Raw genomic sequence first — 22822 nt, forward strand, 5'->3', positions numbered from 1 at the left:
ATACCATGTTCTTGGACTGGAGGAATCAATATTGTGAAAATGACTTTACTACCCAAAGCAATCTAAAGATTCAGTGCAATCCCTATCAAATTACTTATGGCATTTTAAACAGAACTAGAAAGAAAAATATCACAATTTGTATGGAAACACGAAATACCCCAAATAGTCAAAGTAATCTTGAGAAAGAAAAATAGAGCCAGAAGAATCAACCTTCCTGACTGCAGACTATACTACAAAGCTACAGTAACCGAGACAGTATGGTACTGGCACAAAAACAGAAATATAGATCAATGGAACAGCATAGAAAGTGCAGAGGTAAGCCCACGCACCTATGGACACTTTATCATTGACAAAGGAGGCAAGTTATACAATGGAGAAAAGACAACTCTTCAATAAGTGGTGCTGGGAAACTGACAGCTACACGTAGGAGAATGAAATTAGAACACTTCCTAACACCACACACACAAATAAACTCAAAAGGGATTAAAAGCCTAAATGTACAGCCAAAACTATAAAACTCTTAGAGGAAAACATAGACAAAACACCTTTTTATATAATTCACAGGAATGTCCTCTTTGACACACCTCCTAGAATAACGGAAATAAAAAATAAACTTAAACAAATGGGACTTCATTAAACTTAAAAGCTTTTTCACAGCAAAGGAAACAAGATGAAAAAACAACTCTCAGAATGGGAGAAAATAACTGCAAATGAAACAAATGACAAATAATTAATCTCCAAAATATACAAGCAGCTCATTCAACTCAATATAAGAAAAACAAACAACCCAATTAAAAAATGGGAGGAAGCTCTAAATAGATATTTCTCCAAAGAAAACATACAGATGGCCAATAAACATGTGACAAGATGCTCAATATCGCTCCTTATTAGAGACATGTAAATCAAAACCACAATGTTCTATCACATCACACTGATCAGAATGGCCATCATCAAAAGTCTACAAACAGTAAATGCTGGAGAGAGTGTGGGAAAAGGGAACCCTCTGGTGCTGTTGGTGGGAGAGGAAATTGATACAGCCGCTATGGAGAACAGTATGACGATTATTTTAAACACCAGGAATAAAACCACCATACAACCCAGCAATCCCACTACAAGGCATATACTCTGAGAAAAACATAACTGAAAAAGACACATGTACCCCAATGTTGGTTGCAGCACTATACAATAGCTAGGACATGGAAGCAACCTAGTTGTCCATCAGCTGCTGCTGCTGCTAAGTTGCTTCAGTCGTGTCTGACTCTGTGGGACCCCATAGACGGCAGCCCACCAGGCTCCCCTGTCCCTGGGATTCTCCAGGCAGGAACACTGGAGTGAGTTGCCATTTCCTTCTCCATCAGCAGATGAATGGATAAAGAAGTTGTGGTACATATACACAATGGAATATTAGTTAGCCATAGAAAGGAAAACACTGAATCAGTTCTCATGAGGTGGATGAACTAGAGCCTATTATACAGAGTGAAGTAACTCAGAAAGAGAAAACCAAATTTCATATATTAGCACATACATTGGAGAAGGCAATGGCACCCCACTCCAGTAATCTTGCCTGGAAAATCCCATGCGTGGAGGAGCCTGGTGGGCTGCAGTCCATGGGGTCGCTAGGAGTCGGACACGACTGAGTGACTTCCCTTTCACTTTTCACTTTCATGCATTGGAGAAGGAAATGGCAACCTGCTCCAGTGTTCTTGCCTGGAGAATCCCAGGGATGGAGGAGCCTGGTGGGCTGCAGTCCATGGGGTTGCACAGAGTCAGACATGACTGAAGCAACTTAGCAGCTCAGCAGCAGCAGCACATACACATACAGAGTCTATCAAAATGGTAGTGATGAACCCATATGCAGACATGAGAAGAGATTTGGACACAGCAGGGGAAGGAGAGGGTGGGGCAAGTTGAGAGAGTAACACTGAAATGTTTACATTACCATACGTAAAATAGATAACTAACGGGAAGTTGCTGAGTGACACAGGGACTTCAACCCGGTGCTCTGTGACAACCTGCAGGGGTATGATGGGGTGGGAGGGTGGAGCGGAGATTCAGGAAGGAGGGGACATATGTATCCTTATGGCTGGTTCACATTGTTGTATGGCAGAAACCAAAACAATATTGTAAAGCAACTATCCTCTAATTAAAAATAAAATAAATAGGAATTACTTTTCATCTCTCCAAATATGTAGGTAGAAATGTTTCTACCTATATATTTTGCTATCATCTCAAATTCAACATATCTTTAATCAATTTATTATCCCATTCATCTCAGTCCTGATTTCTTCTCTAATTTCTGTTAATGATTTAATCATAGTCCCAAGGACCCAGCCTCAAAACAAAGAAAGACAGTCTGTTTTCTCTCTTATTGTCAGTATTTCCTATTAGTTCTTCTTTGTGTCTTTTCTTGTCTTTATTTCTCCTAACAATCATACCATAATCCATCTGACAATTATATTCTTAAGTGGAGCCCCGTGAAATTGTCTTTCTTTGGCAACCTGGTCAAATAGTGGAATTTCAAATGGTTTATTCTAAAACAGTAGCTGCTCAGAGCTGTCTTCTTCAATTTCTGGGAAACTAATCAAGTCTAGATTCTGGACCTTTAAGAAACAGCTCGACCTTGTCTTGACTCTCAATATTTGAAGCATTTTCCGGTGCTTTGGAGCGAGAGAAAGATCTTGGCTTTCTGGTTGTGCCTACATAGCTCAGGCATTCCTGTGGTCATGTAGCTCACTCCCCCTACTCCCCCCACCCGCCCCCCCCCCCCCCAGATTTGGGGCAGGAGGCCCAGAGAATATATTTCTGTGACACTACTTCAAATCCTCTTTGGAAGTAGCAGTGAAATAAATTTTTAATCAGCCAACCAGGGCTTTAGTGCCTGTACTTCACTGATGTGCTTCTGCCAGGATGAAAAGATCTTGCAGGGAAGGCATATGACTTGGTTTGTTTTGCCCTCTGCTCTGACACAGTCGGCTGGCCTTCAGGGCACAGCTTAAGGCCCATCTGTTCAATCAAGCTTTTGCCTGATTGACATGGGAAAATCATCCAGGTGAGGGGGTCCCTTAGATTATTATCTTCTCTTTGTACTTGCAACCAGAGACCCCTGGTGCTGAAACCTCCTCTAAGTGACCTAAATGAATGAATGCATAAACAATGCTTTCTGCAGCAATTATATCCGTTCCAAAAACTTTCCTTCTCAAATCCTTTGTGGAACAAGTCAGCATATAAATGTATAACATAAATAATAAATTTTAAATATTCTGAAAAAATTTCTCTCTGTTTTGAAAGCAAGACCTTTTACATTCAAAACAAGCATTTCTATTCTCATTCCATTGGAAAGGGTGAGTATGAGGTATGTTTCTGCCCAAATATTTTTGAAGCTTTTTGTTATTTAAACACATACAACAGTAGAGAGGCTAGAATAATGAACCCTCATGTACGCATCAGCAGGCTTCTACAGCTATCAACACTTTGCCAATCATGCTTCACCTGTCCCAGCCACGTTTTCCTTTGGAATATTTTAAAGTACACTAGTCCATTTAACCTGTAAATATTTTAGCATGCATATCTAACTGATAAAAGCATATAAAAATAGAGCCACCATGCCATTTCACACCTAAAAGTTTAGTAGCAATTATTCATTTCATTGAATTGCCCAGTCCACATTTAAACTTCCTTCATTATCTTAAAAGTTTAGCATACTGCCCGTAGTGTGTCTCTGTAAAGTCCCTTTTATTTGTTAGCAGTTCCTCCCCAAACTTTTTTTCTATGTCATTGATTTATCAGTTGTCACAGCACCTCCAATTCTCTAAATTTGATTGATAACTTTGTATGGTGGAGTTTACCTTATTATTCCATCCCTTGTATTTTCTCTAAACTGGTAAATCTGGAGACTTTTTTAGACTCACGTTCAAATTTTCAAGCAAGGATGTTTTGTAGGTGATGCTGTAGATTTCCCATGTCCTTATATCAGGAAACGTGCTACCTGGCTGTCCTACTTATTATTGTTAAGATTAATCAGAGGAAACATCAAGTCTTCCATTTCTCAACACTTTGCAAGGAAAACCTGAAGTGTGTACATGTCGAGACACACCTCCCCATTCAACAGATATTTCCAGAAAATGAATTTCAGAGCCCTATGCACAGTCCTCAAAGACAACTGAGAAGTCTAAGAAATCTAACACAGAGCATTTGCCTTTAAGAGATTTATATCCTCACAAGAGAGGGAGAGAGACAAAGATATGCAGAAGGCATGCACACGTAACAGTGCCAGCTTTAGAAAACGGTACAAACGGGACCGCATGGTTAATAGCCAGTAAACGTTTACAGGTGCTATTTGGTGTAGGAATACAAAAATGGAAGAAAGGAATGGTGGTCAGGCCACTTTCCCTGAAGAAATGGCCCTGAGCTAGATGTGAAGGGTTTGCAGGATTTACGGGCAAAGAGAAGGAAAGAGAGGTGGGTACATAAAATGACCTAGCTACAGAAGGCTGGAAGAGGAAGGTACAGGAGTTTCTGGGCACAGCACTTTAGTAGAGCTTGTTCCATTAACATTGCTTTCTCATTAAGTCCGTACCTGAATTAAGTACTCGTGTGAAAAGGGACCCAGCAGGTGTCCGTAATGACTAGCTGTCTGGGTCAAGTGCGCTTGGTGTCAAGCTCATAAGCTTTGGAGAACAGGCTGAGAGGTGACCTCATTTAGGGCAGTGGTTTTCAAACTTAGCAAGCTTGTTAAAAGTGGAGTGTCCCAACTTAACACCCAGAGACTCTGGGGTCTGGAGCAGAGGCCAGAAATTTGTACTGTTTACAACAGTACAGACTCTAAGAGAGTCTGATACAGGCAGTCCTAGAAGTACCTTTTGAGAAACACTAGCTAAGGGGATCGGAGAAGGCAATGGCACCCCACTCCGGTACTCTTACCTGGCAAATCCCATGGACGGAGGAGCCTGGTAGGCTGCAGTCCATGGGGTCGCTGAGAGTCGGACATGACTGAGCGACTTCATTTTCACTTTTCACTTTCATGCATTGGGGAAGGAAATGGCAACCCACTCCAGTGTTCTTGCCTGGAGAACCCCAGGGACGGGGGAGCCTGGTGGGCTGCCATCTCTGGGGTCGCACAGAGTCGGACACGACTGAAGCAACTTAGCAGCAGCAGCAGCAGCAACTAAGGAGATAAATGCCTGGGGTTTATATAGCAGACAGTTTGCTTCAGGGCATGACTAGAAGTTTCCGAGCCCACTTTAGTAATGGTGATGACGTTGAACAGTATATGCCAGCAGCCATGCCAAAGCTTTCAGGTGCCTTTTCATGTTGAACTCCCGCAATACCATCTGAAGAGGCAGGCACTGCACATATCCCCATTTCAGAAATGAGGAAAGTAACGCCTACAGGAGCTGAGATCACATAACAAAGTTTAAATTTAGGTGTATTCGATTTCAGAAGGTGAGCTTTTATAATCACTCTAGTCCGACCTTGAAGCTTACAATTAGTGACACTGTTTCTTCCCTCCAATAGCCATCCCTGCCATCATTTGAAGGGCATGTACCAACTCTCCTGGCATCACAGGAAATGCCACCTCTGGCAAAGGGTCATGTTTTAGCTTACTTGTTGCATATTAAAAAATAAGACTCCATTCTCCATGGTATGACGGATGTGTACAGTCTCAGGTGAAAGATGTGAAACGAAACAGTAAGAGCCTGCTGCCTAGGCACAGGCAGGGAACCCGCCTTACTTTGCTCCCTTTCTGGCTCTCCTGCTGGTAAATGAGCATGTCTGATCTCCATTCTACCTGCAACAGGGGAAAGGCCATGATTTCTGTAGGGGCTTCGTCAATAGCCCAAACCGAATGTTTCCGAAGATTAACCTTGCTTTCCTCACACATGGCTTTAGTTAAAGAGATGGAGCTGGGGTTGAAAACTATTTCAGGAAATGAAATGCAATTTTACATTTTCATGGTGTCTGTAAAATACTTATAGCATCTTAATGTTTATATACATATGTATATGTATTTTAGGTTCCTCTGAAACTTGCTCTATACTTTTGTTGGATCGAAGCTGTGAAGAGGGAGGGAATCCTGCACCTTTGCAAACATCTCGGTTCCAAATACATGTTCAGTAAGAGTCTGTGTAATGTCAAAATCTGGGAAGTTGAGGGGAGGGGCATTGGATCACTCATGATAACATCGGCCCATAATTAGTTTTAAAAAGTACCTCCTATACAGATGTTTTTGGTAAAAAAAGCTATATACACTTGCTGGATTGCTTGTCTTGAATGAAATGTTATCTGATTTACTTAAAGCAAGGCATTGCTTTATATATTTACTACTTATTCATTGTAGCTAGTGAAATGAATAGGTGTTTGGGGGAAGTCAGTGATTTCACAAGATGGATTGAATTTGCTCTTTATATAAAACAGGAAGATGCCATTGAACTGCCAGATTCTGGCATCCCATGCAGAGAAATACACTTTAACTACAAAACAGCATGTTCTGAGTCTGTGTTTTCTCTGGATAGTAGTAGCAGGAACACAATGTTCATTTAAATTAAGCCAGTTCCTTGGATAATAACAAAGTAATTAAAGAAACCACTAAGGAAAAAGAGCCAATTTATTTGAATCCTGTTCATAAAAACTACATCAAGAGCCCGAAGGTACAAAATAATGTGGATAAGATGGCAGATTGATGATTTTTTAAAAAATTCTGTGTGGGATGCATCTTGATATTAATTCAAATGAGTATCCCTCATCCGAAAATAATACAGGATGCAAAATTTTTTATCCTTCTTAGGAGAAATGAAACTCTATTAAAATATCAGAAAAGAAGCTGCCACATAGCTTGAAGTCCACTTGACCTCTAGTAATGCCTTAACATCAGAGTGTTATGATTTATTCATATTTTCTACATTCCCATTGGAATAGAGGGGTCTTTGTCTTTAATGCTTTCAAGAGTTTGAAATTCATAATGAAAAACTTATCCTAGATGATATTGCCTGAACCACAGGGAGATATTTTAGGGCATCAGTGAGTTTTCTATTTTTGTCAGTAACAAAAAATCTAAATGGAGTTGAAAATGTGTATCATGTTTTTACATTAGCATTAGACACTGCAATTTATTTTAAAGGAAAAGCACATCAGTAAAATACCTCTCACCTTTATATTCCATCAGGGTAGTGGTGAGAATTCTAGGTCCCTAAACACAAATTCACAATTGCTCTTTGTGCATCTTAGCTTAACGATGGCTTCCTTTTGAAGAGCAGTTTTCTCTCTCTGCCACATTCTCCTTCTCCCTCTGAAATACTAGGTCACTTGGGCCACGTCTCTGCAGGTGCGGGAACTGAAGAAAAGCTTGCACACTGGAGCATTTGTCGACCGCAGAATGGAAACCCAGTCTTTGAAGAACAATATACAGAAAATGATCAGTGTTGAAGAACTTAAAATGAAATAATTTTTTAGAGAGGAAAAACACACATAGAATGTCCAACTTGCCCACTGACAAGATGAAAAGCAAAGCATTTAAACCTGTATTGCATGAATATCATGTCATAAAAATATACATCAACATCTGGTCAAGTCCAGTTAAATACAAAGAGAAAAGCAGACAGAAAAAAAAAATACATGTGAAAATAAAGAAGGGTAAGAAAAGTGATGAAAAGAAGGAGAGTGGATTAGAAAAGTAGAACCGAGGAGAAAGAGAATAGGACTCGAACTGAGAGAGGAAATCTAGGAGGAAGAGCAGAGTGTCACCGCAGAAGGACTTCAGTGGGCCTTCACCTCCACTCTCTGCAGCCCCACGATTGAACCTGGCTTATCATTCCTCTGAGCAATTGACGGATCCTATGTGAAACGTCTTCAGAATTTCTCAAGCCTGCTGGCTTGCTCATTCGTAACCTGTGTCAAACCACATAGAGGGACTCCTTCAAGTAAAGTATAGACAAGAAGACACAGCAGAAGCTTGACCTAAGCTCTATGTCTTACTTACTGAACTTTTTCTTTCCAGCTGATCACACACGTTGTTTTTGTTGATATTAAATCAGGGATAGTTGATAGATATTTACTTTTTTTAAAAATTTATTTATTTTAATTGGAGGCTAATTACTTTACAATATTGTATTGGTTTTGCCATACATCAACATGAATCTGCCACGGGTGTACACGTGTTCCCCATCCTGAACCCCCCTCCCACCTCCCTCCCCGTACCCTCCCTCTGGGTCATCCCAGTGCACCAGCCCCAAGCTTCCTGTATCCTGCGTCAAACCTGGACTGGCAATTCGTTTCTTATATGATATTATACATGTTTCAATGCCGTTCTCCCAAATCATCCTCCCCCTCCCTCTCCCACAGAGTCCAAAAGACTGTTCTATACATCAGTGTCTCTTTTGCTGTCTTGTATACAGGGTTATTGTTACCATCTTTCTAAATTCCATATATATGCGTTAGTATACTGTATTGGTGTTTTTCTTTCTGGCTTACTTCACTCTGTATAGTCGGCTCCAGTTTCATCTACTTCATTAGAACTGATTCAAATGTATTCTTTTTAATGGCTGAGTAATACTCCATTGTGTATATGTAGATATTTACTTTTAGAAAATGTGCCCCAGTTGACATAAAATTCAGCTAAGAGCAGGATCTAGTATGGTTGCCTGCTAATTCTTTAATACCTTCTGTACACTTGTGGGCTTAAATGTTATGGTGATTTTCCTAAAAGAAGTTTTATGTTGGAGAGCTCTAATAATTTTCTGTGAGTTTTGTTGATTTATAAGTGTTTATAAGAAAGAGCTTGTATTTTAGAAGGCCATTCTTGTCACTACTGATTGAGTATTCTGGATACTGGGGCAGTTGCTGTATTTATCATGGATATTTTTTCCTAATTTATTTATTGTTCTATTAAAACCAAATTGAACAATTTGCTCTATCCTAGAGGATCCTTATGAAAACACATTAACTCATGCAGACATGCTAATATTATCTTCTAAGAAATAAAATTGCAGAAGTCAGTTTACTGGCCTTGAAAATGTCATTTGAGAGAGTCATAGAGCTATATTGTCAAGACTAATGGGAAAAATCCCAGAACCTACAAAAGAGACTGCTGAGCAATGAAACAATGTCCATAAGAGATATATTTCTGATGGTATAGTCAGTCAATGACCAGTCTACAATGAACATTTAACTTCTACTAAATTCAGTAAACTGCACTAGCTTCTGAGAATTTTAAACTTGAACATAATCCTTACAATGAAGGATCTCATAATCAAGGGAAGAATTAATTGAAAGCTCATTCTAATTTTTGTAACCATTTGTTTTTTTGTTTGTTCTTTAATGTTTGTTACATTTAAACTCAAGATTTGTATCTGCAACTGAATTTTGTCCACAATAACTTTTGCTTCAGTAACTAGGGCACCCAGCACTCTAACTCAGCTTGAATTAGGACTTAATGAAGTCATTCTTGGTGCGACAGCTTGCAGCAAACTTTCTCTCCTTTAGAGACAAGGTGAAACCCTGACTCTGCCCCCTGTTTTTCTGCATAGCTGTAGATGTACCATCTCTGGGATAAAGATTAGGATGTGAGTTATTGTTATCAGTGAGAAGGTTTCAAAGAGACAATTGTGATGGAATGGAGGGAACCTTAATATGAACAAGCACCCCACATGTCATGCAAATAAGTTGTGGCCGATTAACTGAGAGCAGTGCCTCTGCTCCCTGCTTGTTTGCCCATTTCTACTTCCCTCTAACCTTGAAAGAACTTAATTATGAGGAATGAGATCACCAGGCAATTTAAGCTAACTCCTGACTAATATTCCCCTGAATGCACACCATGCCTTGTCTAACCTGTTGATTCTTATCCTAGATAAAAAGAATAATGAAGAAAGAAGTAGTTAAAGAATGATTAGCTTTCTAACCCCCAGCAGCCACCCTAAGCAATCCTGCAGGCAGATCACATGGGGAAGATAACAGCTGAAGAGTTAGCCAGTCTGCACACAATAGACAACAGTGCAGAACCCAACCTTCTACCTGGATGATTCGCTGAGATTCTCTTCCGCCACCTTCCCTTTAAAAATGGTAATAACTGGACAGAATCTGCAGAGATGATCTCCAGACATAAGTCCACCTTCTCCCCAGACTGCTGGCCTTTCTGACTAAAGCATCTTTCCTTTCTACTGACACTTGCCTCTTAATTATTGGCTTTTGAGCAGCGATGAGCTGAACCTGAGTTCAGTAATATAACTCCTGATAAAGAATGTTAGCACAATGGGTCATGTACCCATTATGCATTAGAGACTAATATATGATGGGTTAAGAGTGTCGGTTCTGTCCTTGAGGCTGCCTGAGTTCCTTGACTTGTGGTCCCTTCCTCTATCTTCAAAAGCACCAGTGTAGCATCTTCAAATTCCTGTCTGACTCTGGCTCTCTTGCCCCCCTCTTGCACTTTTAAGGACCCTTGTGATTAATTTGGTAGATCCAGATCATCTGGGATAATCAGGGATAATCTCCTCATCTAAAAATCCTTAACTTAATCACATTTGCAAAATCTCTATTACCATGTAAAGTTCACAGGTTCCAGGGATTAGGACATGAATATTTTTGAGAGGGGTTTCCCTGGGGGCTCAGGGGTAAAGAATCTGCTTGCAATGTAGGTGTTGCAGGAGATGCTGGTTCAGTCCCTGGGTCTGGAAGATCCCCTGCAGGAGGGCATGGCAACCTACTCTAGTATTCTTGCTTGGAGAATCCCATGGACAGAGAAGCCTGGCAGGCTACAGTCCATAGGGTCGAAAAGAATCACACACAACTGAATAACATCATGCATGTCTTTGAGAGACCTATTATATATGTTAGAAAATATATATGGAGGAATGCTCATGTTATCAAGAATTATCAGTTCAAGAGTGATAATGGTTACAATTATTACTTCCATAAAATATAAGAGGGAAGATTATGTGGAAGAGTACTCATTTGAATTTGTATTGTTTTAACATTTATTTTATGCATTACTTTAATTCATTCATTTACTCAGTAAGCATTTTTGTAGCAACTAGACCTCTTGAACTAACCATATTAGCTTTCTTGTCAATTATGCTACAGAATCAATAAAGTACAAATTAATGAGACAGGAGGGAAGGGAGCAGGATGACACAGCTGTTGAAGATAGTACAGAAATACTGGTTAGAACCTCCTAGGCCCAAACGGGGGATGATTCCATTTTAGTAGACCTGGAGCCCATTAGACACTCACTGTGATATAATAGCACATGCTGAATGACACCTATGGATGTTCCAAGGCCAACCTCAAAAGGCCAAAAAGTGGGCAGTGACCCTGGGTCACTCCTGGGTCACCCCAGTTCCTGGAAACTCTCACCCCTGCTCCAAGATAGCTAGACTATTTCCCCCACTCATTACCCTATAAACTTACCCATAAAAATTAACCACCCTATATTTCAGGACCACTCTAACCTTCTGAGACAGACCACACTCTGTCTGTGGAATGTGTATCTCTCTAAACAAACTTGCTTTCATGTTCCTATGGCTTGCTCTCAAATTCTTTTCTGTATCAAGTCAAGGACCCTCACTTGGCAACCCCTCCCAAGAACTGGCCAGAGGTGTGGCCTGCAACATCAGCATCCGATTATTATAAAGACTCAAATATTTAGTTCCTTGTCAGAACACTTCAAGGACTTGAGTATGGTCCTCCTATGTTGTACATCTCTGTTGCTAGTAAATGTACTTGAGCTAAAAACAGTCTGAACCAATCAGCATGCTCTCTGATTAAAAAAAAAAGAAAAGTTTTCTATTTTCAGTTTTGTTGAGATGTGAAAGAAGAAATTCAGTGTTCTTGTTTAATGGATGAGAAGGTCTTCTCTTCGGTATTTCCAAATCAAGCAAGTATTATCACCTCTTGGGAGAAACAGCCGGGTTAATTTACCTACTTGGATTTGAATACTAGAGTGGAAATTAGGCTGGTATTTGCCTGGCTTAAAGAATGAGACTGGAAAAGCAGTATCAGTACAAAGCCTCAGGAGGCCTGTGGGTTGGGTGTGGTTTGTATCGTGTTAATCTTTCTTTCAGTACCAGCTAAGTAGTTTCTGTTTCAAAGAAAAGGCAGCGGCTTCTCTACCAGGATAGCACCTCAGGTTGCATGGTGCTTTAAGGGTTCAGATGCTCAACAGTATGATCTCAATATCTGAATTCATTTGAATAGGAAGAACGGTTAAATATGGACTCTTCACACATTATTTCAAAAGGCAAGGCCTTATTATTGCTAGCCCACATGTCACTAGCTGCTGAATGACACCGTGCACCGCATTTCATGGAAATAAAAGGAGAGCTCCTTTGTTGTAAATTCATGCATACGCTCTTGGGAAATTAGGGCACACAACAGATGTAAATCAGCTTTTAATCCAGGTCCCAGTGTGGACAGTACAGAAGAGAGCAGTGGTGGGAGTCAGGAGAAAAGAGAATCCTAACTCGTGCCAAAGAAGAGAAAAGAATATCCTGTTTGTTTTGTTTTTTTTTTTTAAATCAGGTTGGATCACTTATATGTACACTCAGATACTAGTTTCTCTCTATATTGTTGAATGCTCTCTTTCTTTCTTAATTACTGGAGTTAAAGTGAAGCTTGACCCTAGTTAGAGAAATCTCCAGCAGGACCTTCCTGGTCTGAAACACTAGGACCTCGTTTCACAGAGGGGCCTCCAATAGGCACGGGATTCCTGCAGGGCAAAACACTTGGAAGGCTGCAGAAGAACTGCTCTTAGAGTCCCCCAGGAGCCCCTCAGGGCACAGTGCATCCAGAGGTACCCAGTTCCCAGCAGGCTAGGGATTCTTTGGGACTGGGTGGTGAGGCTTGCACCCTTTTCCTGAGCACCTCATGTGCATGCTCAGTCATGTCCAACTCTTTGTGACCCCATGGACTGTAGCCCACCAGGCTCCTCTGTCCACGGAATTTTCCCGGCAAGAATACTGGACTGGCTTCCCATTTCTTTCTCCAGGGGATCTTCTTGACTCAGGGATAGAACCCATGTCTCCTACATTGGCTGGTGGACTCTTTACCACTGTGCCACCTGGGAACCCTCCTGTGTACCTTGGGGATCCTCTATTCCCCTTCTCAAGCTGCCTCTGCACAAGTTTGTTTCCGCATGAGCCGCTCACGGGCCAGGTAGGGTGGAGATAGTGATGCTTTACTGCTTCTGTTCAGCTGCTTGCTAGATAGTGGGTCTCCCATGCAGTGCTGACGGATTTTCAATGCCATTCTATTAGCCTGATCACAGTATAATTCTACTTGGATGCAAAATTAGCAGCAGAATCATATTTTACCTCTAGCTTCTAATTGGCAAGTCACATGCTTTTATTAAACTATTCCAATCAAGGCTTCACAGCATCATACATTCTGCTTATCACTGGGCCCACCTGCAGCCAGCTCTCCTGCTCGCCTCTTATCAGCAAAGCCAATTACTTTCTCCTGTGCTTGCTTTGTGGTTTTGCTTATAGACTCCACCACACCTCCACAACTAAGCCTCTGGGGTATTAGGTAAATCCTATTCCTGATGATCTTCCCTCCCAACCCTGCACAAGTTACTACCTTGAAGTGGTCTGTGAGTTCCGGTCTGTCTTCTTTTCTGCAGCCAAGTGTTCGCAGCATTCCTTGTATTTCAATGTTTTCTTGTTTTGCAGGGTCTATTGTTTCCCCTTCTCCTTCATTGCTGCTTCCTCTTTCTTTCCTTTTTCAAGTTTCCAAAGCCTTTTCTAACCCTCAATTAAGAATGATGTTTTAAAATGAAATAACTCCTTACAAACTCCTGTTCCCAACAACTCCACTTCTTCATTAGTTGTTGAGTTTCTGTGGACATATTAAGCGATGAGAAAAGGCAAGCACTTTAGCATCAAATGGAGTTAGAGCCATCACTTACCAGGTGGATACGTTTATGAACTCTCCTTGGTCAGCCATGGTATCAGTTTCTTCATCTCTTAAATGGGATGATTTGCCTCCTTGAGAATGTGTGAACATTGCCCGAGTTATGAAGTGGAGCCACTAGGACCTGTGAGCACTTACTGTGTTAGCTTTCTTCTCTTTCAAGGTTTAGCAAGTATTTTTTGAAGCAGTCAAGTAGACATTGCACTAAGAAGCTTTGGAGGAATGCAAAGCTGAATAAAGTCTTGTGTGACTTTGAGGAGTTTATAATTCAGCAAATAAGATCAGAAGAAGCAAAGTCAAAACCAGATCTAAGTTTCTAAGAAACTTATGAACCAGGCCCTTAACTGACAAATCTCAAATATACTGCAACAGAAGAGAATAACTCCTTCCAGCAATAAAATCCTACAATTAATTTATTCACCCCAGTTTCACTCTCTTCTTTACCTGGGATATACCCCTCCAGAAACCATACAATTAACAGCAATAACACCAACAGTAACATAATTAATATCAGTGAAGCACTCTGAGGCAATAAAGTGGCATAGAAAATCAAAATGGAATCTATGTAATATTCATATTAAATTTAATAACTATTTAAATATTTATAAATTATCTAGCATTTTATATTTGCAAAATGCTTCACAACCACTTTTTATTAATTATTAGATACCACTTATCCCTTGGCACTCAAGTTTCCAGTGTAGCAGAGCTGATTTTTTATTATTAATCTTAAAGAAACATTCAGCTGTATCAAGTATTTTTCTAAATCCTTACATTTAAAGTATTGGGTCACATGGAAAGATACATCAGTACAGAAATAGTCATCTTTGCAGCACCTGATTCCATTGTTTTAGAACTCAGAAAAGAGAAATGACTCATACAAGGTCACAGAGCTAGTCCTGTTAATGGACGGGTGTGTAGAAGTCCTAGAATAGCCTAGCCCTTGGGGTTTGTTACTGAATATATAGAGATGTCAGATAACTGGTGCTGTGCTAACTGGATTAACTAGAACTGTAATCTGGGGAAAAAAATGTGAGCATCGTGCTTGCATTTTCCCAGGGTCTGTATAAACCACTGAGTGAGGGAACAGAGCCTAGAACTGCTGGCGTCCAGGTTCGCCTAAAGCCGTGAATGTTTGTGTGTTGCATGCGCTTCCCAATACAGGCCATGATGTCTGGAAACCAGTCTTATCCCTGATTTTTTCCATCTAAAGCCTGTGTCCTCAAATGCCTTCGCTCCCACTCTGGTAGAATATGTGTTAAATCCTCTCTCCCCACTCGAAAGACATGACTGTGTCTTACATTTTGTTTCCTTCTGCCTGGGCAGTGCCTGGCGTATGGAAGGCTCTCAAACATTTTCTCACTAATGTTAGAAGGCAAATCTCAGGAGGGCAGGGGTCTTGTTGACTCATCTTTGCCTTTACAGCAATCTCTAGTACAGTGTCTCATTTACAGTAAATCTCAATGGACACTTGTTTTATGAATAAAAATAATGAATATATAGAAATTCAGTTATTTGTCATGATACATGTAAGTAAAAATTTTATAATGTCACTAGATAAAAATAAAAACTAATGACGAATAACTAGGTAACCATTCCAGCATGCAGAGGTCAAGCTGGAAGCTATTAGACATCATCAGAAGCAAGTGCCATTTGCTTTTTCATGCCTGAATGTAACACAGTGCTTTCTGGGTTTTTTTATCAATTTTTTTTACTTTGGTAAAAGATCTGTAACATAAAATCCACAATTTAATCACTTTAAAGTACATAATTCAGTGGCATTAAGCATGTTCACAATGCTCTCCATACATCACCATCTAGTTGCAGAACAGAACAATGCTTTTATAGTGTCTAATGCAATTGTTTTCTTACATTCTGGGGTGGGAAATCAAATGTAGCACAAATACAATCCAGGGTTACGGGAATGAATCTAGTCACAGAACTTTTCACTCAATTAGAAAAAGCTACTCCTTCCACTTTGTCCTCGAATTAAATTGTAGTCTTTTGAGATCTGTTGGTAAAAGAGAGGATAATATTGGGAGAAATAACGTGTTAGGACTTGATCTCTCTGGGTGCTGGTGACTTACTCTGCCTCCTTGACCCTCAGGGTCTGGATGGAGCTGTGGGAACTAACTGGCCCAGTTATCTTCACCAGGATCCCTTGAAGGGATCTCCAACTCCAGACTGTAGGATGGTGACCAAAAAAATGACTGTGGATTTCCCATGACCCAGATTGGAATAAGAGCTCTGTACAAATTAGTAAATGTTGAGCTTCAGCATAATTAATAATGCACAGCAGATACAAAAATTAGAGTTTGGCTCTGAAAGTAACTGCCGAGCTTCACCATTAGGAACAGGTGGAAGTTTTACCCAGGTGTACTCAAAGGAACTAGCTGAACACTGTACCTGGCTATGATCAGTACCAGCTGGGGAAAGACTAAGAGCAACCAGTATTTGATCACAGACTCTACTTCAACAGACAATATCTCCATTTACTGCCCCTAAGTTGTATATCAGTTGTTTTTGCTGTTTAGTTGCTAAGTTGTATATTTTACTACATTGCAAAAATCGAGCTCCACTCTTTTTGAATGAGTTAGCTCTGTCTCTATATTTCTTTCATTTTATTCCTGAACACTGCAGCGGTGGGCATCAGCTTTGGACTGGAAGAATCTTTTAGACTGAATCTGATATCAAAAACAACAACCCTTTTCCATTGCTCCAGTGAAAGAAGTTGCAATGCCTTCTGTGAAGCAATATTAAACTTCCCTTCTTTAAAGGCAGCTGCTCAGGGTTTGACTATTTAACCATTTCACTGCCTCTTTTGTGCAGACAACTAGTTCTCAGATTTCAGCTTGCACATGAGTCACCTAGGAAACTGGCTAAAAATGAAGATTCTTAGCTAATACCCCAGAACTTCTGCTTTAGTAAGTCTGCGAAAGAAACATAGAATCTGTGTGCTCCTAGTTTCCCCAGATCGGAGAAGGCAATGGCACCCCACTCCAGTACTCTTGCCTGGAGGGTCCCATGGGCAGAAGAGCCTAGTAGACTGCAGTCCATGGGGTCGAGAAGAGTTGGATACGACTGAGCAACTTCACTTTCACTTTTCACTTTCATGCATTGGAGAAGGAAATGGCAACCCACTCTGGTGTTCTTGCCTGGAGAATCCCAGGGACGGGGGAGCCTGGTGGGCTGCCGTCTGTGGGGTCGCACAGAGTCGGACATGACTGAAGCGACTTAGCAGCAGCAGTTTCCCCAGATAATTCTAATGCAATTGGTCCAAGGACCACAGTTTGAGAAACAGCACACTGGGTTTATTGCCAATAGTGCCCTCGCTTTCAAAGCCACCTATGCCACCTTGTTTCGCTGATGCTGCTCAGAGCGCCGACTGTGTCTCTGTTTCTCACTGTGAGCACTCTTTGTTGAACCCAGGGTAAGAGAGGAGTGAGTTAAAAGGCTGGAAGAAGACGCAAGGAGCAGTAGGAACTGCAGACACATTTATTCTCTCCTGTCTGGCATAGCAGCCGTAGCAGCAGCCATAACATCACATAACGTAGCCCCCAGGGCTTTCCAGGTGGAGCTTATATAACAAAAGTAGCCCATGGCCAAGTGAGTACCTCCTGAGGTGCATGCACAGTGCCATAATTGATCTCAGCTGTTACATTTTATTTGCAAAATGTGGGGCAAGAGCGAGAGGCTGTGGGGCAAGAGAGCCTGACCATGCCATGTTGGCTAATTTGCTCTTTCCCTACCGACCTCAACCTTAAATATAGTTACATGAATTACTGCATGTTTGTATCTTTATTTCCAACATCTTAGAACTTTTTCACATTAAAGGCCCAAGTTAGAGAAAACAATTTTTCTTGTAAAATGGGGATATAAAACCCCTTCCCTGGATTTTTATAAGGATGATTGGATAGTTCAAGCAAAGGGATCAATAAAGTGTTTAATATTCTGTAAGCACTCAATAAATAATTTTAAAATATTTTCCATTAAAATATCTTATCAGGAATGTCATTAGCAGCAACAACAAGCACAGCAGCATGGACTCACCAAAGTGTGTTTAGGGAACTGATTGTCCAGATTTTCCATTCCCTTTACCCCCATGGGGAGTTAAAGTTATCTGAGCTCAAATTAAAGGTCATTAATCCTGGCTGCCACCCTATAAATGACATGGCATTTGACTCTCTGAAAATCACTTAGGGACCTCTGATTTCTTACACCCGAGATGGAGAGCAGACGTGATTTAAATCTTTATAAAGGATGAATTAAGAAACGCGATTTCAGCTGTAGGAGTCTAGTAAAATTGTTGTGGGTAGCCTCTGGAGCAGAGAAAAATTGTTTGTAGATGTTGTTGCATCAGCAAACCCTGAAATCTTATTATGATCTTGTCTTTTAATTTTATTCTATTCAGTTACTGATGACTTGTCATGACATTTTCCTCTTTATTGCAATTTATGATAGAGTAGCCAAATGCATGCACTGGAGAAGGAAATGGCAACCCACTCCACTGTTCTTGCCTGGAGAATCCCAGGGATGGGGGAGCCTGGTGGGCTGCCATCTATGGGGTCGCACAGAGTTGGACACGACTGAAGCCATGCAGCAGCAGCAACAGCCAAATGCAAAGATAGATGTTAACCTTCCATGACTGTGACCATCCTTCGTTTGGAATGGTTTTGGAAACCATGCTGACAACTTGATGTCCTTTTTGTAGAGGTTGCTTGTTATCAGTGCTTGGAAGGTAGTAACTGTTGAGACAAAAGATATGTTGATGGAGAACCATCATTTCTATTGTTTAATTTGCAGTTTCCTACATGTCACTACATATATTGATCTTTTATGAAGAGAGTGAAATTGAACAGTCTGACTTGTGAGGGTGCTTTGTTTCCTTCTTGCTCCTATAGCATGATCATACTCAGAGATAACACAGAGTTTCCAAAACTGGCTTGGAAAAGAAGTAAATTTGTTTGGACCTAAGTTTTGAACCCTCTGACCTTGAAACAACATGAATTGCTCTTTTCTTTTCACTTAGAAAAAATACAAAACACAAAAGTGCAGCACTAAGACTTATATCAATGCAAACACCCAGCAGTTATGACTCAGGAAAAGAAAGAACGTTCCCAGCATCCCAGATTCCTTCCCCCAGCATCCAATGGGGCTCTTCCCAGTAGTCATCCTTCTCTTCCTCCCTACTACGTGCATGCGTGCATGCTAAGTCACTTCAGTCGTGTTTGACTCCATGTGACCCCACGGACAGCAGCCCACTATGCTCCTCTGTCCATGGGATTCTCCAGGCAAGAATACTGGCATGCTGCTGCTGTTGCTAAGTCACTTCAGTCGTGTCCGACTCTGTTCGACCCCATAGACAGAAGCCCACCAGGCTCCCCCGTCCCTGGGATTCTCCAGGCAAGAACACCAGAGTGGGTTGCCATTTCCTTCTCCAATGCATGAAAGTGAAAAGTGAAAGGGAAGTCGCTCAGTCGTATCCGACTCTTAGTGACCCCATGGGCTGTAGCCCACCAGGCTCCTCCATTCATGGGATTTTCCAGGCAAGAGTACTGGAGTGGGGTGCCATTGCCTTCTCTGGAATACTGGCATAGGTTGCCATTATCTCCTCCAGGGGATCTCCCTGACCCAGGGCTCGAACCTGCATCTCATGTTACCTGCATTTGCAGGGGGGTTCCTTACCACTAGCGCCACCTGGGAAGCCCCCTCCCTACTACAGCTGACCAAAATTCTGCTTGTCATGGTAACTATTTCTGTCTTTTGCTTTTATTTATGGTTTTAACACCCAAGCAAGCATCCCTCTTCCAGAAAAAGGGTTAATATGATTTTTGGATATTGCATGAATTAGATCATAAATATATCTTTATATTATGTATTAAGTTTTTGAGATTTTGTTTTCAGTGTTTTATAAATCTGTAATTTGTTTTTATTACTTTAGAGTGTTTCATTATTTGAATATATTACAGGATTTTGGTGGGTTTTTTTTCAATTCTAATATTGATAGGCATTTCCTTTCTGAACTTTTTCATATGTTGATTTGCTGTTTGAACATATTCTTCTGTGAAATGCCTGTACGAAAATTGAAAGAAAAAAAAAACCCTCCATTTTTTCACACACTATTCTCAATAAGTTGCTGTGATCTGTGTTTAGGGTTGCTTCTGTTCCTATTAATCAGACACATCGCTCTGCTATAGTTACCAAGTTCTGGCTACCTAAGATATCACTTAAAAAATTCCTGAACCTAATGAGATGGTGACTGCAGCCATGAAATTAAAAGATGCTTATTCCTTGGAAGAAAAGTTATGACCAACCTAGACCGCATATTCAAAAGCAGAGACATTTCTTTGCCAACAAAGGTCCCTCTAGTCAAGGCTATGGTTTTTCCTGTGGTCATGTATGGATGTCAGACTGTGAAGAAGGCCGAGCACCAAAAAATTGATGCTTTTGAACTGTGGTGTTGGAGAAGACTCTTGAGAGTCCCTAGGACTGCAAGGAGATCCAACCAGTCCATTCTGAAGGAGATCAGCCCTGGGTGTTCTTTGGAAGGAATGATGCTAAAGCTGAAACTCCAGTACTTTGGCCACCTCATGCAAATAGTTGACTCATTGGAAAAGACTCTGATGCTGGGAGGGATTGGGGGCAGGAGGAGAAGGGGACGCCAGAGGATGAGATGGCTGGATGGCATCACTGACTCGATGGACGTGAGTCTGAGTGAACTCCGGGAGTTGGTGATGGACAGGGAGGCCTGGCGTGCTGTGATTCATGGGGTTGCAGAGTCAGACACGACTGAGTGACTGAACTGAACTGAATGAGTTTCTCAAAAAAATCTAACCCTTTGAAATGTTCAATTAAGAAAAGTCCCAAAGCCAGTATCCTGGTGTGTGTGTGTGCATGCATGCTAAGTTACCTCGGTTGTGTTGGACTCTTTGAGACCTTATGGACTGTAGCCCACTAGCTCCTCTGTCCATGGGATTCTCCAGGCAAGAATACCAGAGTGGGTTGCCATGCCCTCCCCTAGGGAATCTTCCTAACCCAGGGATTGAACCCACGTCTCTTACTTCTCCTGCATTGGCAGGCTGGTTTGTTACCACTGGCACCACTTGAGAAGCTCCCAATATCCTTATGAAGTATCATCTAAAGTCCTCACTTCCTGGATATTCATAAGAAGCGTTCGTAAGAAAAAAGTTCTAAAGAGCAATAGAATGAAGAAACTTAGTCAATATTATTTAATCTTACTTTTCTGCTTCATATTTAAATTCAGAATATCTAATACCATCTTGTGGGACAAATGTTCTGTGAAGCACATTTTGGGAAAACCTAGTTTAGAAGAGTCCCCTCTTGCTGGATTTTAACTTTACAGGTCAGGTGAAGAACGGTGGAGAAAAGGTTCAAGGAAGATACAGTTATCTCAGAAATAAACTTTCAAAGAACTGAAATGGAAAAATGGTTCATTCAGATTGGGTTTCTGTAGTTTTGTAAAAAAAGTTTTAAGTGATTAAAAAGCTAATAACTAAACTAAAGGATTAGGTATAGAAATGATTATAAAGGTCAGATTCACACATCAAATGCAATTATATTTCCAAAATCTATTAATGGCTCAATTAGTTCATAGATCAGATAATTAGGTGTTGTTCATTATCGGTAACTTGTGTGTGTGTGCATGTGTGTTGTGTGAATCTGATGGGAAAAATCACAACTTTAATGTTTAAAGGCAGTTTCTTAGGATGAAGTAGAATTGAGTGTACCTTTTGTTTTAGCATTTTTGTGTGAATTTTTCAGTTTGAATACATACAGTATTTTGCTTTTCTAAATTTCTCCCTTGCAAATAACAATGTTTCCTAAAGTGTAAAATTTAACACTGAACTCAAAAATCCTCAGCTTCTTCCCCACTCCTAAAAAAAAAGTTTAGAAAAATTAACTACCTAGAAAAGTATTATTAAAACTGTCAATAAAATAGAGGTAGACCTTTTCTTCATAATCGCTAATTTGCTTTTACTATGGAGAAATTTGCCACTGTATTAATAAATTATCTGACTGCTAAATTATTTGTTGCTGTTTTGATATAATAGCAAAACAAATGGGGTCATCAAATGCAAATGATGACCTCATTTGCATCACCTCGCCTTGTAGCTATGTCCCTATGATGTATTCACTGTGTCCCAATGATGCATATGTGCAAGTTTATACACACCAATTGGCCGCTGAATCAGAAGGCATGAGAACAAGTCTAGGAGGAACCCTCTTTGACTGTGTTATTGGAGATCACATTCACTTCTCTCTCTTAGCCTCAAGGCTCTTGGCTTTCTTTGCCTGTCACTCAGGGTAATGGTTAGTTACTGTCAGAATGCAGCTATAATTGGGAAAGGCACTCCCTGAACACAGAAGTTTGAGGGAGGTGAGAATTCATATCCAGCCTAGTGAGTCTGGGAAGCTTTCCAATCCTCCAATGCTGTACTAAAGCACAAAAGCAAATTGAATTTTATTACTTAGGTGACATCAAACCATATTTAAACATAGAGGCTCCTTGACAACATCCTTCTTAAGAAACTCATTGCAATAAAACTTTTTCCTCCAAGCTGGTCTTGAAGTTTACATTCATTTTGAAATTTTTTCCATTTAAATTCTTTACTTTTTCACAGAGAATTATAATAAAAACAATAAGCTCATATTATTATTAGGAGGAAAACTTTTGTGATATAAATATTCTACAACCATCTGGAAAAATAAATGCAAAATTAGAAAGTATAACTAAACTGAATGTTGTTAATGAAGTTAGCTACTAAAATTGATGTGCCTGTGCTCTCAGATTTGAAAACCTTAGTGTTTTTCTTTCTAAAATGGGGAACGTGCTGAACTTTTGAGTTCAAGATTTATGATTAAAAGTTAATCACTAACTATTACCATCAGTACTTTCCAACCT

The sequence above is a fragment of the Bos indicus genome, chromosome 14, assembly GCF_029378745.1.
Source record: "Bos indicus isolate NIAB-ARS_2022 breed Sahiwal x Tharparkar chromosome 14, NIAB-ARS_B.indTharparkar_mat_pri_1.0, whole genome shotgun sequence".
In the NCBI taxonomy this organism is placed as follows: Eukaryota; Metazoa; Chordata; class Mammalia; order Artiodactyla; family Bovidae; genus Bos; species Bos indicus.